The 23303-nt window shown below is 46.6% G+C and overlaps 1 protein-coding gene across 3 annotated transcripts in view; it reads left to right on the top strand.

Moving 5' to 3' along the window:
- Window positions 1-440: 440 nt before the first annotated feature.
- ARHGEF10 (Rho guanine nucleotide exchange factor 10) overlaps window positions 441-23303 on the top strand; it is a 183655-nt gene continuing 160792 nt past the window's right edge. For all 3 annotated transcript variants that reach the window (XM_074991190.1, XM_074991189.1, XM_074991191.1), the window contains exon 1: window positions 441-570. The gene's annotated coding sequence lies outside the window, so the exon portion shown is untranslated. The remainder of the gene's footprint in view (window positions 571-23303) is intronic.

Genomic DNA, 23303 nt, shown 5'->3' with positions numbered 1-23303 from the left:
GCTTTGCACACGAGGATCCAGGCGCCGAGACAGTGAGGCTCTGCGGCTGATGGTGATGCCTTACCCCGGCCAGCGGCGCGCGGAGGGCAGGGCGCGGGAGCAGGCTCTACGGGAGCGCGATGGAGCGGCCCGGGGATGTTGACAGCGCGCGCGCGCGCGCGCGCGCCCGCCCGCCCAGCCCAGCTGTGCACGGAGGAGCAATTAGGCGGGTCACATGGCCCTCTAGGAATGTGGGCTCAGGGCGTTCGAGGAGGGAGCGCGAGGGGAAGATCCCGGGCGGCTGCGGAGCCTGTCCCGCCCCTTCCAGCTGCGGCGCGCTGACGGGCAGGGGAAGGAGCCAACAGGCTGGCGGCGGTGCTTGCGGCCCTTCCAATGGGAGGGAGCTGAGTCCCAGCGTCCCCCGCACCCCCGGGGCTGGGGCGGGCTGCGTGGTAAGAAATCTGATATATTGTAAAACGGGCGAGGGAGACAGCTGCCCTGCAGCCGCGGCGCTGAGGAGGCGGTGGCTGCGGGGGCGAGCGGGACCTCGGGAGCGCCGGAGGAAGAGCCGCTCTCAGCGCACGTCGGAGGGTGAGTGCCGCTGGGAGCAGCTCTGCTAGCCCGGGGCGGGGGTCACTGTAAGGTTTTGGGGTGGGGGAGGCGGGGAGCGAGTCTCGTGACGTGTCTGCACGGGGAGGCGAACGTGTTGTGCAGCCGGCGGAATGCGCCCCCCCACCCCCCGGAGTCTGAGTGTGCGCGTCCCGCTCCCTGCCAGCCTCAGCTCTGCTCTGCCCCGGCGTGGGAAAAGTTGCAAACCCGGCTCCCCCTTGCCTTGCCCCAGGGCTGAGCGAGTGTGTCTCGAGCCTGGGGTGCCTCTTGGGGCCCCAAAGGGGCTGTGGGGTGAGTTGCCTTCAGGATGGGCGCCCGCGAGGCCGCCAGACTAAAACCAAGTGCGCGGCGCTGTTCTTCACTCCGCCCTTCTGTTAAACGCGACACGGCCAGTCCTGCTTTCTCTAGGTGCTGGGCGTTCTGTCTGCTGAATTCCTGGGACATCATCCACATCTGCCCCCACACTGTGTTAGCAGGGGGTGCCCAGAGCAGCCTCGGGAGATGGACAACCTGCCCCTGTGAAATCAGCTGGAAGGTGGTTGTTTTTCGTCCTCTCTTAATAAACTTTTCCCCGCGTGCTGTATGCCACTGACAGAAAGTGTTTGGCTGACAGGTGGCTGCTCGGAAACCCCCACATGCTTCAGCTGAGATTTTTCTCCATTCTGAAGTTCAGCCTTTGAGCATCTTTTTTTCTTTTCATTCCTGTTGTATATTTCAAAAGGTTAAGCCCATTGGGCCAGAGGGCATTTTCACCTCCCTGAAATTGTCTTTTCTGTGAAATTCTCATGTTCTGCTTAAAAAATTCAGTGAGCTAGAATTGCCATGTGCCCCAATAAAAATATAATGGAGAAATAATTCAATACCTCTTGGGTTGTGGATAACTTGGTTAAAAGTACTTTCAATAAAATGGTAATCACTGCATATAAAGGAGTAGAAAAAGTATTTGTATTTATGAGGACATGTTTTACCAACATAAAGCTTGATCAGTTACAAAAATACTCTTTCATATCTGGCACTCCTGGAACCGGGAGGCTGCTGGATAATAGAGAGGCACACCTAGCAATGCATAACACTAAAGACAAACCAGATTAACTACTAAGAAACAAAACAAAAATTTATGCCGAGTACTCTACTTACCGACAGCAGTAGTACTATACACTTCTGGAAAGTTATACTGTATTTGTTGTATTTACTCTCACTATACTGTTCTTATGAAAAACATAACTAAAATTTGCTTATGGTTAAAGTGTGGGTAATTTGAGCGTTCTGGATAATAGAATGCTAGATATGAAGGAGTGGGCAGTGACGAGATGTACTATTTTTCTAGACCAGCAAAATTGCTGATGTGTATATTATAAGAACACACCAGGAATTATTTTTACTGGCTTTCAGATGTAAGGTAGTAAGAGCTTAAGATACAGGTAAATGTGAATACTTAGATGTATTAGTTGAAAATATATATTCTCTAGCTTTGGTGTTCTGTCTTGTTTTCAAGACTGTTTTCCAGGGGATATGGGAGTAATTAGTTTTAACAAAATCCTGGTTTTTCTGTCAGTTTAGGCTCAGTTTTATTTAATGGTGTCCATGTCTAACATTGGCAATTAAAATATCTAAAGTTACATAAAATTAATAAAGTTTTATAGTATGGTCAAACAATTTCTTCAATAGATATTACAGTAAACCCTCGGTTTTTTATGGACACCAATTTAGTGGACTTTAGGAACAACGGATGTCCCCCTGTTGTTCCTGAATTCCACTGGGGTCCTTAAAATCATCCTCCAAAAAAAAAAAAAGTTAAAGGACTTACCACTGGTGCAGCCTGGGGGAGCCGCCACCTTCTTCACCAGAACTTCCATGTGTACATGGGGGCTTCAGCAGCAGGTCCTGCAGCCTGTGCGGTGGCCCCTCTGACCACGTGTGGTGTGGTGCACTGGCCGCACTGCCGACCATCTCCAGCGACACAGTGGAGTTCAGCAGCTCCTCCAGTGAGTGGCAGGGTTTGTGGGGTTTTTCTGGTGGGGTGGGGGAAGGCTGGGCTGGGGGAGCCTGGCAGCGTGGGTGGGCAGGTAAACCCTTGCATATGAGGGACTTTTGATAATAGTGCACAATCCCACCCCCATTAGTCCATTATATCAAAGGTTTACTGTATGTGAGTGACGAGGTAAATGAGTATCAGAGGGGTAGTCATGTTAGTCTGGATCTGTAACAGCAACGAAGGGTCCTGTGGCACCTTATAGACTAACAGAAAAGTTTTGAGCATGAGCTTTTGTGAGCAAAGACTCAAGGTAGATGAGGTAATTCTGTTGTGTCCTGGGACCCACATGACTGCAGCGCTGCAATGCAGTGTAGATCTGAAGTGATTTTCAACCTTTGCTCAATACACGACTCCTTTTAGGTGTCTGATTTGTTTTGCGCACACCCAATTTTCACCCAAGTAAAAACTACTTGCTTACAATATTGGACATAAAAGCACAAAAGTAACACAGCACAATATTACTGAAAAATTGCTTTTCTCCTTTTACTATATAATTGTACTTGCTTTTCTGAGTGCGTTGTGTAGAGAAGCATGACCAAGTCTGGCCCTCCACTGAGGAGTGCAAAGGGGGCATTTGTTGTGGGGCCAGTATTCCAAAGGGGCCCAGAGCTCTGGCAGGTGATGTTTTGGCAGCAGCTAGAGCTCAGGGCCCCGTTGGAAGGTCGCGGCAGGACTGCTCAGGCTGCATGTGGTTGTCGGGGAGTGTATGTGGAGATGGGCCACCATGTGGTCCAGGCAGCGCTGAGGGCTGAGTGCCCTTAGCCCCCTCCCCTTTTGCTCTTGGCCCTGCCCCTTCCAGGTTGCAGAGCTGTGGCCCCCACCCCTGAAACTTGGCCTGGGGTGAGCGGTGACTGTCAGCATCCCAGGAACAAGTCAGTGTCTGTGAAATTTTCACTAGTATTTTTACATAACCTGTTGTGCACTTCAAGGCACTAATGAGGTTTTACATGTGCCCCTGGTTGATAACCACTGTGGTATATAATCAGTATTTTCCTTAACTTCTTTGTAATCAAAAAATTTTTGATACAGAAGGAATTCCACAGTGTTGGTGATCTTAGAACGTGTGCTTTATAGAAGATGCCTGGCTCTTTCAGTGTTAGATAGGAATTGTTATACATGATCATACTATGGTCCATTTAATTTGATATGGCATCATCAGCAATGGCAAGTATCAGATGATTGAGAAGAGATGTTAGGTTATAACTTGCCCATGGGAAAAGCTTGTTCCTACTTTGATCAATTAGCACTTGGTTTGGGTCCTGAGGCAGGAGTTTTTATACTCTTCCTAAGTTTACCTCAGTACAACTAACTTTTTTATTCAGTGCTACTTCTGAATCCTACTAAGATCGTGGCCTTTGTATATTGTGGCAGAAAGCACCAGAGGTGAATGAAGCTTGATATATTTATATCTTTGTCTTCTGGTGTAAATCAATTTCATCCTAAGAATGAGGAACTCCTTCTTGTAAGGAAGTGGGATGTTTTCCCAGACACCTCTCTTATCTTTACATGAGCCATGCTTTCTGAAATAATAACATAGTCCTGCATTTTTCTTTTAAGACCTGTGTCTCTGTATTGTCTGACTAATCCTGAGATGTGTTGAGAACCTACAATAAATATTGTAGCCTGCCAGCTCTTTGACAGTTGTGGTCATTCAGCTGATCTCTCCAGTGTATCGGGGCCTTCATTCTTTACACTTGGGTGATCTGTTTGGTCTTAGCTTTGATTTATGACTTTGGGCATTATTCAGTTTAATGCATCTCATCCCATTTCACCTCTAGGCTCAGTAGCCCATGAACTATTTATATTTGTAGCTGATCAAGGACAGCAGTTCTTTAGACACCAACTTGAAATTTTGATATTTCTGAAAGTTGTACACCTAGGAGTTCAAAATTAGAGGTTAGCACAACAGGGCTTTTCTCTGTAAGGAAATATCTGTGGATGTTCTTTCATGTGCTTGCACACACATCATATTTTAAAAGCAGTCTGTAATTTAATTCCAAGTTACACTGCATATCTTTAATGGCACCTTGGTTCCTTCTGCATTTCCTTGATTAGGACATTTGAATAGAATATCCCTAGTTCTGTCAGTAATCTTGCTAATTGTTTCACTACTCAAAAATGTTTCAGTGGTGTAGCCATGTTAACCTGTAGCTTCACAAATAACAAGCAGTGCCATAGCACCTTCAAGACTAATGCATTTATTAGGTCATGAGCTTTTGTCGGTAAGATCCACTTCTTCAGGTGATTGCAGTAGGTAGATACAATCCAGAGCCTATATTAAAAAAGGGTTACCCATCACCTAATAGAGCAATTGCTAGTATAATTCCATGTATAGAGCAATCCCTAGTATAATTATATCATCAGCTATTAATCATTAACTATTAACTTTTTTATCTCAGCAGACAACTTTTGAAGGAAGTAATCTCCATAGATTGCTCAGCTTTTATTTTAAACATTGGGGTCAGAGTTATAGCCTGCATTTTTATTCTACCTAAAATCCTGAGACTTTTTTCTCAAGATGCACGGGAGGATACAGGAAAGCTAGCAAACAGAATGAGCAGCCCAGCTATGGAAAGGAAAGTAGCTTTAAAAATGCTTTCTATTAGTCTTATAAAACAATTTAGCACTTTACTGGATAAAGCTGCAAAGACCAGGCTATCCCATTCATCTCCTCCTCACAAATGTGTGGGTGTATGTGTACTCTGAGGCTATGGTTACACTAGCATGTTTTGTTGACAAAACACCACTCATTTATACACAGAGGCTATGTCTACACTAAAGCATCTGTCAACACAGTAATGTCAACAGACTGCATCTACATACAACTTCCTCTGACAGAGGACTGCCAGATGGCACAGTCCTCTGAAGCCAGTAAGCGGAATGGCAGCTCTGCAAAGATGGCTGCCTGGCAACCAGAAGCCCTCTCTGTTGACAGAAGTGTCTACACAACACTTCTGTCAATAATACTCTGTTGAGAGATTGTTACGCCCTCATGAGGGATAATATGGTCGAGGAAAATGCTGAGTTTTGTTGAGACTCTGACACAATGCTTTGTGTGTAGACACTCCCTCTGTTATGTCGACAGAGAATCAATAAAACTCTAGTGTAGACCCAGCCAGAGTGTCTTTCGATGACGTGTCAGCAAAATGGTACTTTCCTCAACAGTGTAATGCCTTGTAGCAGAGAAGCAGAATGCCTTTGTGGAAGCCATCTTGTGAAATGGCTTCTACACACCCCTTACTTCTGTGCGCGCACACACACACACAGGAGCCTGTCCTTTCCTTGACCTGTTTGGGAATGGCTGGGAGAATGAGCTCTATGGAATGCATTAATGAACTGTTTGGAGTTGGGGATCCAGCTCCCTTGTATCTGTTTTTCCTTGCTGATAACGGTTTCTATTTGGAAAGTGATTTATGATTCTCCAACTAATTGCCTCTGACACTGGGCTTGGTGTAAGGGCATAAAATACTAGAGTTAGCCGCATCAAGCAGCCTTGCTGGACCTGGTTCTATTAGTGTCCAGTTTGGCTCATCTGTTGCCTTATTGAATTCAATAAAGCTGAATGTTAGCTGCCTAAACTCAGTCTTGTGCTTCAACATGTTTGACACAACAGCTGTGTGTATGCCCCCGGGGGACTTGTGTCGACAGACGCACAAGCCCTGCTGCAGCTCCTTAACCTTTTGTCTGCACCTGCTCAAGGGTGTGGGCAGGGTGGCCTTCGTCAGCCAGAGCTGTAGCAAGGTGGGCTTACCTGAAGGCATTGCGCCCTTTTGCTGAAGGGTCCAGGACAACCTCCTCCTCCACCCCCAAGCTCATCGGGTCTTCCAGCCGGGGCAGCAAATGCTAGGCACCCTCCTGGACCAGGCCAGAACTGGAGGACCTGATGAGCTTGTGAGTGGAGGAGAAGGTCCTCCTGGATCCTTCAGTAAAGAGGTGCAATGCATCTGGGTAAGCCCACCACACTGCAGCTCTGGCCGACCAAGGCCACCCTGCCCACACCATCGAGCAGGTGTGGGCAAAGGTTGAGGAGCTGCAGCAGGGCTATGTGTGCACCTGAGATGAATGCTGCAGGCTGGGGGCAGGGATGGCCGTTTGCCCCTACTATGGAGAACTACACCAACCCCTGGGGGGAGATGATGGTGCAGAGTGCCCTGCGCCCATCGACAGCATGAAGGCGGCCATCCCACCACGAGCCAGAGCAGCTGAGGTCTGGGACAGGGGCACAGTCAGATGTGGACACAGATGACTGCAGCTGGGGGATGTTCACCATTGCCTCGAAGTCAGGCACCTCCACCAAGGCAACACAGCCTGGAGCATAGGTGGCGGGTGCACATGGGGCATAGGCCATGGTGGCAAGCATGCAATGGGTGGAGCGCCAAGATACGGGGCCAGCACATGTACCTATGTGCCCGTCAGTGTGCCCTACTGACCCCCAGCACGGGCAGCTGCACTGACCCCAGGGCTCTGGGGAAGGGGAGGGGAGGTGAGGGGCTCACTGCTTGCTGTTGGGGGCAGGCAGGACTTTAGGGGCTGTGAGACAGAGATGACTTAGTGTCTCTTCTCCTCTTCTATACAGTTGCACCATCAGAGGGCCCAGAGCCCTGGTGAGGCTGCAGTTGCCAGTGCTTCCTGCCTGGTGCCCTGGCAAGGCTGTGGCTGTCAGTAGTGCTCCCCTGCCCTGGGGCCCCAGGCTCATGAATAATTGAATTTGCAAATGTGAAGCTTGTGAATGTGGGAACTTTATTGTAGTTTTTTGTTTTGAATTGAAACTTTTGGAACACAGTTTTCTATTTTTTCCATCAGCCCTGGAGGGGGATGAATGGGTGAAGGGAGGGGTTGTGCTGGAAATGGGGTGGGGCTGGGTCCCTGAGGACCACAGTGGGGCTGCACTGAGAGGTTACTAGGGACCATTGGTAAAGGTCTCACGTGGGCTCTCTCTAATGTCGACTACTTCCACCTGGCGGGTCGGAGCCACAGCTGCCTGTTCAAAGCCTTGTTCTACCTCTACCCATGTCCTTGGAGGAAGACCTCATCCTTTTTCCCCTCCACAAGATTTTGGAGGGTGCATTATGTGGCCACTGCATAGGGGATGTAGGTCTCCACCATGCCCAGGCACATGAGGAGGCATCAAAACCTCCCCTTTAGACACCAGAAAGCACACTTGACCAGGAGATACACCTGGTTTAGGTGCCAGTTGAACAACAACTTACACTGGAGACCTGGACCAGAGCATGGGCACATCAGCCAAGGCGTGGAGGGTGGTATGCCGCATCCTCTACCATGCGAAGAGGTATGCTGATATCTACTGTGGCCATGTCGCTCTGGGGCATGAACGTACATGCCTCCATTCTACAGCACAGGCAGGAGTTTTAGAATAACCTGCCATCGTGTGCCCGGCCTGAGCACCCAACATAGATGTTGGTGAATTGACTGCAGTGGTCCACCAGGGCCTGCAGAACAACCAAGTGGTACACCTTGTAGTTATGTACCACACCCTGCTGTGGTCTGGGGTGTGGATTGGGATACAGGTCTTGTCTGTTGCACCAACATTTGGGAACCCCAAGGGGTTGAAACCAGCCACCACTGTATCCAGGTCACTAAGTTGGACAAGCCTTCTCAGCAGGATCCCAGTGGTAGCTGTCAACCTGGAAGTGGGGAAAGACAGGTGAGGGGCTGTGTGAGGCAGCCTCTCCCCCCTCCACCGCTGTGGCAGGTCTGCGAGTGGGATGGCATGGCCCCCCAGGGGTGGGGCTTCCCTGACTCCCTTCATCTCAGTCCTTGCCTCTCAGGGACCCCCATTGGCCAGGACCCCATCTTCTACCCTCCCCCTGGACTAGGACTGCAGCCTGAGGGAGGCTTACTTGCATCAGGATGAGCCCGATGGTGCACTTCCCCACCCTGAATTGGCTCTCAACAGAGCGGAAACTGCCTGGGGTAGTGAGCTTCCACAGTGTGATTGCCACTCGCTTCTCAAAGTGGATGGCTCGCTGGGTGCAGGTGTCCTGTCTCTGTAGCGTGGGTGTGAGCCACGTGCAGAGCTCCTGGAAGGTCTCCCTTTTTCTGCAGTGGTTCTGGGTCCATTGTTCATCATCTGACTCCCCCAGTACTATGTGATCCCACCAGCCTGCACTGGTGTTGAATCTCCAAACCTGCCTTGGCGTCTGGGGGGGAGGGCAGATGGGACTCTGGTGCAGCAGGAGCATCCTCATTTGAGTACAGAGGGTCCTCCTACAGGTGGAGAAGAGGCTCAGCAGCTGGGTGATGAGGGGCCAGCCCATGGTTAGCTTGCTGTCCATGGCTCCACTGAGCTGGTTGGTCTCTCAAGGGCAGGGTGGCTGCCCTGCACTAGGCTGCCTGTGCCTCGCAGGGACCAGTGTGTCCACGCACTGGCCTGGGGGGCTCTTTAAGGACATGCCTGACTGGAGCCTCCAAAGGGTTTGGCTGCATGACCCTGTCTGACTGGAATCTGGGGCCCCATTCTGTCAACAGAGCTCTGACAGAGCAAGCCACTCTTGTGTGTTCCTGTGAGCTGTCAACAGGGTTACTGGAAGATTTCTCCTGAGAGTGACTTCTGTCAATAGAACTCGGTAGAGTTACTGTAGCTGCAGATTTTACCATCCAATAACCAGGTAATTTACCACTCTGGTGGTGGTGTCTACACTAAAAAAAAAATTTCAAAGTTGCTTACTTCGAAGTTCAACTTGGAGGTAAGCAACTTCAAAGCAGAGTATCTACACAGACCCTGCTTTTGAAGCTAAACGTTGAAGTAGGGCACTACTCTGTTCCTGGGAATGGAGTGAGGACTTCAAAGAAGGGGAAAATGTGTGTGGACTTTCTGCTGGCCACTTCAAAGTTAGGCACTACATCGAAGTGAGTTCCTAGTGTAGATGCAACCAATAAGTACTCCAAAGTAACTCTCTTGGAAGAGGACTTGAGTGGTTTTCTGTGTTTTTTGCGGATCCATGGAGTGCTGCCTGAGTCTAGCTGTATGGAGTTCATAGAGTTCCTCTTTGCAGAGCCACAGTGAGGGGAAATGCTGACCCTGCAGGACCCTGCTCATTCTAGGAAGCATCTGAAAGGCTGCTTCATGGCCCAAATGAGCTGGCAGGGAGCCCACCCTGGACCCTGCTGTGTGGCAAGGGGTATGGAGGGAGGACATGAGCCTGCTGGAGCTGGGACACAGCTTAAATGCCACATCCTCGCTCCAACGGCCTGGAGGGGAGCCTGCTCTCTGTGGTTACTGGTTTACTCAACATCCCTAGCATGGCATTGAGCCGATGTTGAAGATAGTCTATTCTGTGGTGGATTTGAAGTATTAATGCATTTGATCCTTGTTTAACTTGCTGTATGCACAATTAAGTTGCAAACCTCTCTAGTAAAACTGTCACCATATTGAATATGAAGTTTATGAGCAGTCAAGTAAGTCACGTTAACAGGCTCTCTTCAGTACTTTCTTTCTACTTTAAGTGTTTGTATAAATTGAAGAAAGGTCTGTGACCCACAATAATTTTGTAGGAGCACAGCTGACATATATAAATAAACAGATGAACTATGTTTTGTCTCCTTTGCCTGGAAGCAATCAGACTTTGAAATTTGTGTATTGGACACCACATTATGATAGTGTATGTGTGCATTCTTGGTGTTCACAGCTCACTGGCAGACAAATTAAGCAGAAGCATCCTTGAAGACTGTAGCTTTAACTAACATATGCACAAGGCTGTATTCTGCAATGGGATCCTGTTGAATCCTAGATGAACAGAAATCTTCAAACAAGTTGCTCTAGGGAAATCAAAGACCACAATTCTCAGACCATTGCTTTCCTGGACAGATGACCTTAGATATGCCTTTCCCTCCAACTCCCTACTTCAAAAGGTTATACAGAAGCTCTGTAGTGACAGAGCCACTATTGTCCTCCTAGTACCCTAGTGGCCCAGACAGTTCTGGTTTGCAGAACTCCTGTGTCCACAAACCCACCTCTTGGGATATGCCCATTTTGTTATTTCCTCATCCCAGATGCAGGGGAATCAAGCTACTCCCAGCCTGGTGTTTTTGAAGGGTATTGGAAAGAGTGTGCTTATGTTCTGTCCCAGTTCAGAAAATACTCTACCAAAGTAGAAGAGATTCTGCTAGCTATTGTGCTAATGGGTGCTGCTTTCAGCCTGGGCACATCACCAACAATAGCTGCTTGATCCTCTCTTGATGTAGACTACTGATAATGGGCCATTTCTACCCTGACTGAATAGACCTTGTCAGCTGTTGCCCTCCCTTTTACTGGGACCTCACTCTTTAAATACTCCTCTGAAACTCCCTCCCCAACTCATGCATCTGATGAAGCGGGTCTTTGCCCACAAAAGCTTATGCTCCAAAATATCTGTTTGCCTATAAGGTGCCACAGGACTTCTTGTGCTTGATACTGTGTATATTCAGGTTATCTTAGCTGGTCTTATCTTTAAAAACCTCCAAGCTGACCCTTCACTGGGATACACTTATCAGCAATTAGTGCCTTCCTCTGTTTGTTGGAGGAATAATATTCTGTCAACATCCAGCAGCTACTGTGATTTATTTTTTTATTTTATTTTATCTTTAAATGAAGGGGTTGATCAGGACCTGCTATTTAAACCTACACCTGAAAGGGACCTTAACCTTCGTCTGTTACCACTCCATTCACAGATCCACTCTTCTAACTTATGGCAAATGTGCCATGACTCACCTGTCCGTAAGGGTTGCATTCTTAATGGTCATTACTTTGGTTACAAGTCTCAATGAGAACAGCATGAGACACCCTCCTTGTAAGGTATCACCCTAGGAGAGACCGTCTCTCTTTGTGAATATTCCAAATTCCTCCTCAAAATGGTTTGAGTTCCACATCAGTCAGTCAAATATGCTTGTCTCTGTGGTTTTCTTTTTTTTAAACACCACACCTCCCCACGCTGCTTTCAAAGACACCCTGACATCAAGGGAATGAAGTCTCTCTGCATTCTACTTGAAAAGTACCAAACCCACTTAACAAAAAAATCTCAGACTCTGTTGCAGTTGCAGAAAGAGTATGGGGGCAAAGCCACACTTGCATGGAAGAGTTCTTTGTGGGTTTTGGGATGCATCTTAAAATTCTGCAAAACAGCAAAAATTTCTTCTCATGGGAGGTTTACTGCTTACTTGAACAAAGGGCTTTTATGGCATTTGCAGAGCAGCAACTGTCTGCCCATCTGTGATGCAGGAGCTCTGTCTACACATCTGTGACATGTTATGCTCTAACTCAAGCTCCAGTGGAAGATGCAGCCCCAGGAATGGCACTGATGTTCCTCATACCCTCCTTCAGGCTGAACACTGCTTACTAGCCACACACATGTGGAGTATACATAAAGACCATCAATCGAAGAAGAAATGTAGGTTACTTACTCTAACTAGATAATGCTCTTTAGAGGTGAGGGGTCCCTATCTGCACAGTGCCACTGAGGCTAATTTCCCTCTGCTTGGGATCCTATTGGATTTCTGCAAGAAGAGGAGAGAGACTGACCCACAGAGCCTCTTATCCACAGTTGGGAGCACAAAGTAAACTATTGCACATGTATGAGGATGTGGACACTGCTTTGAAAAAATTCTGGACTCAGGTGAATGGAGTGCATGCACACCTGGGTGTGGAATACAGATAGGGACCATACCGCTCAAAGAATTTCCACTTACAGTAAGTAACCTCTGTTTAGTCTGTTACTAAGTCCTCATACTTTTGTATATGGTTTTTCTGCTGCTTATATGTTAATAAGGACTGTGCTACATAGACAACTTTTATTTTAATAAGATCAAAGTTATGGGTGTAGTATAGGGTTTCTCAATCTTTTTTTCTTAGTGCAGACCTCAAAATTGTTTCTTGGATGTCTCTCTCTTCCATTCCTATTTACAGCACTTCTCTGTAACTACAACAGTTGCTTTCACACAAGGTTTTTTTATTTAGAGAGGGTGTAATGCATCCTAGCTCTATATTAAGGTAATTTAGAGAGCATTCAATGGAGGACAGCCATCTTACTGTAGCCCGCTAGCAAATGTCTGGAATACAACCATTGGTTCACACAACATAGCTTGAGAATCCCTACTATAATGATATAATAAAGAAGGGAAATGCATTAGTCAGTTAAGGTAAAATTCCCTTCTCAGATCTATGTAAAGAATAAGGGCTCTAGTATTTTGCCCCTCCAGGTGTAGAACACCCAGCTCTCACTAGGACATCTCTGACTGGAGCAAGAGCAGACTCTTGGAATCAAGATCTGCTGTGTCTGAGAGAAGAATTTTTGCCTTTTAGTTTGTATCAAGAATGAAACCAATTATACATTTTCTTATGGGAAGGAATCTAGACATGAATACAAGAAAAAGCTTTGAATAATATTTTTGAACGTGAGCAATAAGCACAACTAGAGACTTTATTAATTTAAATGAATTATGCCAACTGGGGAAATGAGTTGTTCCCTCCCCCCCAACTTTTTTAATCCCCCTATGAGAACATTGTTTCTTTTTGGTTTTTTTTCCCCTTTATAGTGTGACTCAGCAAAACTATGGGGAAGCAGTGCATAACTGCACAACATTGATTCATGTTCTGCATATTAGCTGCTCTATCATGAAAGCTGAAGCTGAATGTCATGTGTAGGCAAATAGGTAACCAGACCCAAATAAATTGTTCTGCTGAAGCATTAGTGAATAGGAGTCCTGTTTTTGGAAAATCCGTATCAGTGACTTACTGCACAATACTTGTTCAGAACTAAATTGTGAATCTGTGCTGTTAAGTTCAAAGTTCAAGGCTAAACTTCCACTCTGGCTTTGATATTCTGATCTCTTTTTGGAAAGACTGTTAAAAGAATAAAAAAATTAAGCTGAAATATTCTAGTTAGTAAAGTAGAAAACTTTAAACATTGTCTGATATTGCTTTTTTTTTTTTTTTCATTCTTCACTATCTAACTAAAGCTAAATAATGCATCCACAGATGCATTACAAGGGATGAGAAACATTTATTATCACATTTTGCAAATTGGGGGAAAAAAGGCATAAAAGAATGAAACATTGTTGACCTAGGTAAAGATATAGCATGGATGTGTTCCCTTCCACTCTGAGGTCCAACTTGATTGTGAGCTTTTAACTTCGCTTTGTAGTTTACATAGTTTTTGAGTGCTCGGTTTCTCAATTCCAATATTACATTTGAGTAATTTTGTTGCATTTACTATCCTTTTATATAATTGTTCATGCTGTAGCCTGCTCAGCCAAGCAACCTGCCATTCAGATAAAATCCTGTTGGCAGTTGTACTTCAAGAATAGACTGATAGATGTCAGACACGGAAAGGACTCTGTGCAATCATTGGGTTCATCAGAATGCAAAGTGAAGATTGTTGGTATCAGGATTAGGAGCAGAAGTCCCAATTTTTTAAAATAGTATTTCTAAAGCTTTTTGAAAAAGAAACATACTGGATAGGTCTACACTCTTATCCAACTTCGAAGGGGGCATGTTAATCAGGGCGATGGGAGATCACTAATGAAGTGCCGCAGAGAATAAGCAGCGCTTCATTAGGCTAGTTCTCCCCTGTGGCAACTTTGAAGTAGTGCAGGCACTTTGAAGTGCTAGCAGCTACATGCATGCTGGCACTTTGAAGTCATTGTGCAGAAGAATTTGCCTAATGAAGTGATAAAGTGCTGCATATTCACTGCAGCACTTCATTAGTAATCTCCCATCACCCTGATTAACATGCCCCCAACTTCAAAGGTGGCATGTTAATCAGGGTGATGGGAAAGTGTAGACAAGCCCACTGTGTACTAACATTATTTTTATTTCCTTTTTGTTTGGTTTTTTTCCTTTCTTCGTAGGAGAACAATGGCTTGATTTATTGCAGTATTCCTGATTTTTGTTTGGATAACATTTCACTATGCAGAGAATTGGTGAATGCATTTAATAGTTTTCTGGAATTTAGATTCCAATTCTGTTTGTAGGACTCAGTTGCAAAAGCACTGTTCTCTTGACTTCAAATTCTTTGTTAGATAATAAATAAAAACTGCCATTCACCATTTGCTTTTAGTGGCCACATCTTTTTTTAAATGAGGCTGAAGATACTGAACTAAAATTTTCAGATGTAGTCAGCAGTACACAACTACTTTTCCTGCCAAGAAACTAGACACTTTCTTCAAAAGTTGATCAGATATAAAGGAACTATAAATATCTAAAGTAACTGCCTCCACTGGATCCTCATCTGCCAAAGTCAGTAAGAGTAGAATGAGGGTCTTGGCGAATTCAGTGTATCATTTTTTATCTCTGTCCTCAGAGAAGCTTAGCAGTGAAGCTTCCATAAATAGTGTACTTTTTTCCCCTGTATCTGACTATCTGACTGTAGCTGTGTCTACACGTGCACGCTACTTCAAAGTAGCGGCACTAACTTCGACGTTAGGCGGAGAGACGTCGAATTCGCTAACCTCATGAGGGGATCGGAATAGCGCCCTACTTCGACGTTCAACGTCAAAGTAGGGACTGTGTAGATGATCCGCGTCCCGCAACGTCGAAATTGCCAGGTCCTCCATGGCGGCCATCAGCTGGGGGGTTGAGAGATGCTCTCTCTCCAGCCCCTGCGGGGCTCTATGGTCACCGTCGGCAGCAGCCCTTAGCCCAGGGCTTCCGGCTGCTGCTGCGGCAGCTGGGGATCCGTGCTGCAGGCACAGGGTCTGCAACCAGTTGTCGGCTCTGTGTATCTTGTGGTGTTTAGTGCAACTGTGTCTGGGAGGGGCCCTTTAAGGGAGCGGCTTGCTGTTGAGTCCGCCCTGTGACCCTGTCTGCAGGTGTGCCTGGCACCCTTATTTCGACGTGTGCTACTTTGGCGTGTAGACGTACCCTTGCAGCGCCTATTTCGATGTGGTGCCGCGCAACGTCGAAGTTGAACATCGACGTTGCCAGCCCTGGAGGACGTGTAGACGTTATTCATCGAAATAGCCTATTTCGATGTTGGCTTCACGTGTAGACGTAGCCTGTCTGGGCAAGGTTCTACCATGTTCCCTCACTCTCACTGACACCTGACCACCACACCCCTGCCACTGTGCCAGCTACAGCCCTTCCCCCAGCCAATGTGGGGCGTGGCCCAGACACCTTCACTGTGCCAGCCCAAGCCCCTATCCTGGGCAATGTGGGGCCTGGCCCAGTTGCCCCATGGAGTCTCCTACACCCTGCCAGCCTGTCCTGCACCTAGCATGGGGCCCAGCTCAGCTCCAAATGGAGCTCCCCCCGCAGCACAAGGCCCCTTGCAACCCACCCCCTCGCAACAGAGCCCCACTGCACCATGCCAGTCCTGGGCTGTTTCCCAGCCGGCATGGGGCCCAGCCCCCAAGGGAGCTCCTCCCCTGGCCAGCGCTGGGCCCGTTCCACACACTTTGGATGTGTATTACAACAGTTTTTGGCCTAGAACTTTTTTCCAGGCCAACTTGTGCTTGCAAGCAGACCTGCAACTGGGCTTCTAATATATTATGATAATTCATCCTTGCTTTATAAAAGTCAGCAACTCACATCAACTTATATGGGAGATTGGTTTAAAATAAATTTTAAAATTGCATGAGGTTTATCTATAAATGTTTTGTTTTATTCTGGAAATCTAGTTTTCCTTCTGGAGTAAGTGGATGATTATTTTGGGGAGGGAGCCCTGTTCTCAAAACAGGATGTTTTCTTTCTCGCAGTAACTTCAAGTCATTAGTACGAGAACAGAAAAATCAATGTCTAATTTTTGGTTCTGATGTGACTTTTTTTTTTTTTTTATGCTAATAAGGTGGGGTGTCCAACATGTGGCCTCTGGGTCAGAATCTGGCTTGCTGAGCCAGCAGTGGCACCATTTTGAAGGTGACTGCTTCTGCTCCCTCCTCTGGCTGCCATACAGCTCGGCAGGGGCAGTGCCCTGCTGAGGCGTACGTGGAGGGAGCTGGTAGGGGTTGCTGTGGAGAATGCAGGCCCTGTCCCTCATGGGGCTTTATCCCTGCGTGGCTTCCCTTAATGTGTAGTGCCCAGCTGGCGTGGTGGTGGAGCAGCCCCATCCAGGGCCTCAAGTGCGCTGCTGAATGGGATCATGCAGGCTGCCTGCTATGGGCAGGCCCACCCCACTGAGGAGCTGCTGCAGGGCCAGCTCTACCCTACCCCCAGGCAGTGCTGCGGGAGTTCTATGCTCCGCTCACTAAGAGGATGATGGGACAGACTAGCTGGGCTAGAGGGGCAGTGGGAGGGTGTTGGGACATCTCGATGAATGGGGCTGGGCTGGGGCACATGGGTGGGGGGAGGGGCAGCACAGCACAGATGGACAGACGGACTGGCTGGGCTAGAGTGGGAGTGGGGAGGAGTTGGGACAGATGGACAGGCTGAGCTGGAGAGGCAGTGGGAGCATCGAGACATGTATAGAGAAGCTGGGCTGGAAGGGTGCATGGGGGATTAGATTTAAGGTTGGGGAAGGTTTGGGGACATGTAATCATTTCTTATTATTTTACTATTTGTATTGTGGCAAAACCTGTAAGTCCCAGTCACTGAATCATAGAACCGTATAAAGTTGGAAGAGACCTCAGAAGGTCATCAAGTCCAACTCCCTGGTCAAAGCATCACCAGTCCCAACCAAATCATCCCAGTCAGGGCTTTGTCAAGCAGGGACTTTAAAACCTCTAGGAATGGAGTTTTCACCACCTCTAGGTAACCTATTCCATTGCTTCACCACCCTCTTAGTGAAATAGTTTTTCCTAATATCTAACCTTGACCTCTCCTGCTGCCACTTGAGAGCATTGCTTCTTGTTTTGTCATTTGTCACTACTGAAAATGGCCTCTCTTCATCCTGCAACCCCCACCCCTACTCCCAGGTAGTTGAAGGCTGCTATCAAATTCCCCCTTGCTCTTCTCTTCTGTAGTCTAAATAATACTAAATCCCTCAGCCTCTTCTTATGCGTAAAAGAAGCACATGGGATCTTTTTCAGGGGGATAAGGCACCCTGCCACACTTATTAAACAATATAGGTAAAGGACTATATGCTTTTATACACACACACACACACACACACACACACACACACACACACACACACACACACACACACACACACACACACACACACACACACACACACACACACACACACACCCTGCTGACCTGTCTCTTGTCCACCTTGATCTACTGGCCAGATGGCTCAACCCATCCATTTCCTGATCTAAGTTTTCTGTCAGGACTGGTGCTCCACATTCTAGAAGGACAGAACCCAAAGACTAAGACAGCACATTCTTTGTAGGGTTTTTCCCGTCATAAAAATCCATGTGTTTTGCTTTATCAGGCCTTCCTCAATCACTCAGCATTTCAAACAATCCAACAGTATCCAGCATTTCCAGCAGTTATTCTTGGTGCTACCTCATCTGGGTGTTGCCTTGCATGCTGATGATCCGAAGGTGGTCTCTTGGAAAAGTCCTTATCCAGTCTTCAACTTTGTCTGGAAAAGTCTTATCCATTCCTCCTCAAATGGGTCCTTGCCTCCAACTTTGAAGTAATCAATCTGCCTTGATTTGGTTTGCAACAAGTCCTCAGCTCCACTTCCCATCCTCTGGGTATTGAAAGTACTTTCATGTCCATGCTTTCTCTCATTTACATAATTGCAACGTAGCAAGAACAAAGTATGTATTACAATTTAACATATTACAGAAAGAAGAGAGTAATGAGGAATGTATGTTACCTAACAGAAAGTCTTAAGACTCTAACACAAATCCGCAAAACTAGAAGTCTGTAGTTGTCTATTGTAAGTCTATACTCTCCTCATCGGTCTTGGGCTTCAGCCCCTTAATTTTTGTTGCCTTCCGCTGGATTCTCTCCACTCCATCCACATCTTTTTGGTAATTGGGGTGGGAGGTCCTGAATTGGTCACAGTATTCCAGATGTAGCTTCACCAATGTTGAATAAAGAATAATCATTTCTCTAGATCTGCTCGCAGTGCTCCTACTGTTGCAGCCTAATATGTTGTTAGCCTTCTTGGCTATGGGTGCCCAGTGTTGACTCATGTCCAGCTTCTCATCCACTGTAACGTCCAGGTCCTTTTCTGCAGAACTACTGCTTAGCCAGTCGATCCCCAATCTGTAGTAATGAATGGGGTTCTTATGTCTTAAATGCAGGACTCTGCACTTCTCCTTGTTAAACCTCATCAGATTTGTCTTGCCCAATCCTCCCATTTGTCTAGGTTCCTCTGAACCCTATCCCTACCTTCCATTATATCTTCTACTTCCCCCTAGCTTTGCGTCCTCCACAGACTTGCTGAGGGTGCAGTCTGTCCCCTCATCCAGGTCATTAATGAAGACATTGAACAAAACTGGCCCAGTGACTGACCGTTAGGGGATTCCTGCTTGATACTGATCACCAACTGGACATTGAGCCACTGATCACAACCCATTGAGCCTGATGATCTAACCAGATTTCTATCCACTGTACACTCCATTTATCCAGTCCATACTTCTTTAACTTGCTGGTAAGAATACTGCTAAAGTACAGGTATATCACAACTGCCACCTTCCCCATATCCACAGAAAGCAATCAGGTTGGTCAGGCAGGATCTGCCTTTGGCGAATCTGTGTTGACTATTCCTCCAAGTGCTTCCTCACTTTCATCTCTTCCAAGTGCTTCAAAATGGATTCCTTGAGGATCCCCTCCATGACTTTTCCAGGGACTGAGGTGAGGCTGACAGGTTGGTGGTGGTTTCCTAGATTTTCCTTCCCTGTTTTAAAACAGGCACCATATTTTGCTTTTTGCCAATCATCTAGAAACTTTCCTGATCACCAGCATAGTGTCTACACTACAGGAATCTTTCAGAAGATGATCTTCTTTTGAAAGAGTGCGTCCGCGCACAAAAAAGCGGATTGAAACATCGATTCACTCTTTCGAGAGTGTCCACATGGCTCCCTGCTCTTTCGAAAGAACTGGCCAGGGATCGAAAAATCTGGCATCGTCAGGACTGCTCTTTTGAAAAAAGGGCCCTATGGGGCATCTACACATGCTTTTTGAAAGAAACATTCAAAAGGAGGCACTCCTCCTGATCTGGAGGTGGAAGATGGCTTCCGGAAGAAGAGCTTCATTCTTTCAATTGTGGATTGAAAGAGCATTTTGTTTGTGGATGCTCCACGTGCCCTTTTGAAGAAGGGCTTGACTTTCTGAATGCACCTGCTAGTGTAGACATGGCCCAGGAGTTCTTAAAGATAATGACCAATGCCAATGGCTCTGCAATCATATCAGCCAGCTCCCTCAGCATCCTCAGATTCATTAGATCCGGCCCCATAGATTTGTGCGTGTCCAGCTGTTCTAAGCAGTTCTTAACCTGTTCTTTCCCCTCTGAGGGCTGCCCACCTCCTCCACATACTGGGCTGCCTGGTGCAGACCTGACCCTGTCTGTAAGGACAATCAAAAACAGCACCAAGTATTTCAGCTTTTTCCACATCAACTGCACAAGGTTACCTTCCCTCTTTCAGCAACATTCCTACGCTTTCCCTGACCACCACCTTATTGTTACCATGCCTGTAGAAACCTTTCTTGTTGCCTTTCACATCCTTTGCTAGGTGCAACTCCAGTTGCACTTTGGCCTTCCTGACTGCACCCCTGAATGTTTGAGCAATATAGTTATACTCTTCCCTAGCCACGTTTTCCACTTCTTATAAGTTTCCTTTTTGTGTTTTCAGCTCACCAAAGATTTCAGGTGCCTTATTGCAGTAAGTTCTGTAGAAGCAGAGGAGAAAAAAAAATCTGCTCCCTGCATCCAGGAACTTCTAAATGAAGTTTGCTGCTGTTTACTCTTCATGCTGCCTCTGTGTGTGTGTATTTTTTTCCCCTGTTGGATATATATGTCTGCCTATTTTAAATACCAATGTGGTGACCTTTACCATCGCATCAGAGAAAGTCACAATCTCTAACACAGTTATCCTTATGATAGCCTTGTGATGTAGAACCCAGTTCTGTGAAGTCCTGGGATGACACCTTAACCATTGAGCCATTTTCTAGCCTCAGGTAGAAAGAAGAAAATAAATAGGGGAGGACAACAGTAACTTGGATGAGTTGAACCATAGATAAGTAGATTTTTCTGGAACATTAAATTGTAATCAAGTTCTGCAGTTACTGTTGGATAGTGCCTTACTTCTGAGAGGCAGTGTGGTCTAGTGAATAGAGCCCCACTGATTCTCACGGTTCTAGTGCAGGCTTTGCCCCTGGCCTGCTGCAGGGCCTTGGGCAAATTACTACTTCATTGCTCTGTGCTTCAGCTTCCCACAAACTTATCTTGGCAGTAATTTCAATTTAGATATATTAAAGGTACAAAGAAACAAAACCAAAAAAACCCAAATACTGTCCAGCAAGATTAATGTCTCAAAGAATTCTGTGGCTGGTGAACAAGGCTCACAATTAGTCATTTAACAGGCCATGTTCAGTAGCTGGAGTAGGCACAATGGTGTTTTTGACATCTACATACTTGGTGTGGGCAGATTCTTTCCTATGCACCCCCATTCCCCACAACCTTTCTTCTAGGCTTACAGGCTATCTGACAGAAGTCCATTGTACCATTCACATTTACAGCACTCTCTCCAAGGGGCAAGCTTGCTTGGAAATCAACCGTCTTCTTCCCTCATTCCTTTCAGGAGTTAAGGGGTGCTTATGAGCTCAGACCTATTGTGCCCTTAAGAAATAGGGAATCTTTGTAAGTCTGAGACTAGGATTGACACTGTTTTTAAAGAAATGTTGTGCATAATATGGTCTGTACAGTTATCAGATTTGTAGAAATGGCCCTTTTGGTGGAGATGGAAACCTTAACAGCCCTATAATTGAGTGTTGGGGGTAGAGTAGTTGCTCTTCAGAGACACTTGCACAGCTCCTGTTTCCCTGGCCTGCCTTCTGTTGTACAAGTAATAGCTTTTGAATGAGACCCCTTTTTTTTTTTTTTTTTTTTTGTGAAGTAGTCATGTGCTGTACTTGCCCAGAATCAATATGGAGGGATTTTCCTGTGCTGCAGACACAGACAGGGCACTGTGTGCATGCTCGTAGCAGATATATCCTTTCACTTCTGATGTTATGCCAAAATAAGAGAGCTTTCTCAAGTAGTAAGATAAACTTGTTCATTAAGCTGTACACTGGGGAGTGTAAGGACTCACCAGTGATAATCCCGAGATAGTCACTGGAAGAAATTGGCCTACAGAAAAAATGGAAACTTTCTTTTATTTTCCTGTGGCCAAGACTTGAAATAGTTGGGTTTTTTGTCATAGGATCAGAGGCTTTTTTTTTTTTTTTTTTTTTTTTGTTAAGTCTTGTCAGTCTTTGTGAAATCGGGCCTTTTCACAAAGAGGTTAGCTAGTCTTGTTAAAATCTTGAGGCCTGAGATGCCACAGCACCTCGGAAAATTAGGCCACACAAGGTGTATTTCATGGTCCAAAGCCTAGTGCCTTAGACTGAATTGGGGTTGGAATCACCATCTTTGCCTCGTGATAGGATGCTGTCCTTGGACACCATCCCTGTGTCCTAGTGGAATCCATCTTAGTAGCTTCCTGGCTCCATCTTCCTGCCAGATAACTCTGCTTGCATTGACAGAAGAGTTTTAATGAGTTCTCGTTGTCTGGGGATGTCTGTAACAAAGAACTTGCTGTCCTTAGCTGTTTTTTTTTTTTAAAGATTTGCAGTATGGCATTTGGCTTTGAAATGTCCTTAAAGGGTGTTCTGTGATGTTGGATCGTTTGGCCTTAGCTAGGTGACGGGGGAGGTATGTATGTGTGGAGGTGGGTTTTTTGTTATGGTTTTTGCCTCTTCCTGAGGGACTCGTTTGAATCCAAAATACAATAGAACATCAGGGGATGCCTGGAAGGAAAAGTCAAATTATTGTAAAGATGTATCTATTGACATCATGAGACATTCTTCTATTGATAACTGCAGGGTCCAGGGCATAGTGTGCTAACCTAGAATATCAGAGACCTATATCCAAGTCCCTGCTGTGCTACAGACTGGCTGTGTCTACACGTGCCCCAAACTTCGAAATGGCCATTTGCATGGCCATTTCGAAGTTTGGGGCACGTGTAGACACAGCCACTGTGTGATTTGGAGTAAGTCGCTAACTCTGTGTACAAATGGATACTTCCCTCCCTCACAGAGGTGTGTTGACATCTTTAATCCTTCAGGGTATGTACCCAGATGTCAAGGGAGAGGGTCAGTGGGAGTTATATAAGTACCTTAGTTAAATAATAACAGAGAGAGCTGTTGTGATGGGGTTCTGGGGTCCCCCAAGCTCTGCACCCTGTCCGCAGGCAGGAGAGTCTCTCACTCAGCAGGAGAACAGCGGGTTTATTAGCCGACAGGACACAGCATCGTAGAGAGGAGTCAGTACAGCAGGCAGAGACAGCCAGTCCCATCCATGGTGAGGAGAGGAGGCCCCGAGGGGCCCCCAGAGCTGGGGCCTGGCCCCCTCCTTTGTCTCGCTCTCCCTCAGCCCAGACTAACTGCTTCCAACTCCCAGTTCCAATTCAAACCCCTCAGGCTCCACCTCCTCCTTTGTCTGCAGTACAAAGGTGTTACCTGGTTGTCAGGGTGACCCTCAGCAGGAGCCCCACACTCTCTGTGACACACACACACACACACACACACACACACACACACACACACACACACACACACACACACACACACACACACTCCATCACAGCT

This window comes from Carettochelys insculpta, chromosome 3 (assembly GCF_033958435.1).
Source record: "Carettochelys insculpta isolate YL-2023 chromosome 3, ASM3395843v1, whole genome shotgun sequence".
NCBI lineage: Eukaryota > Metazoa > Chordata > Testudines > Carettochelyidae > Carettochelys > Carettochelys insculpta.
The sequence above is the reverse complement of the archived record's forward strand: the minus strand, read 5'-3'. Positions and strand labels throughout refer to the sequence as shown.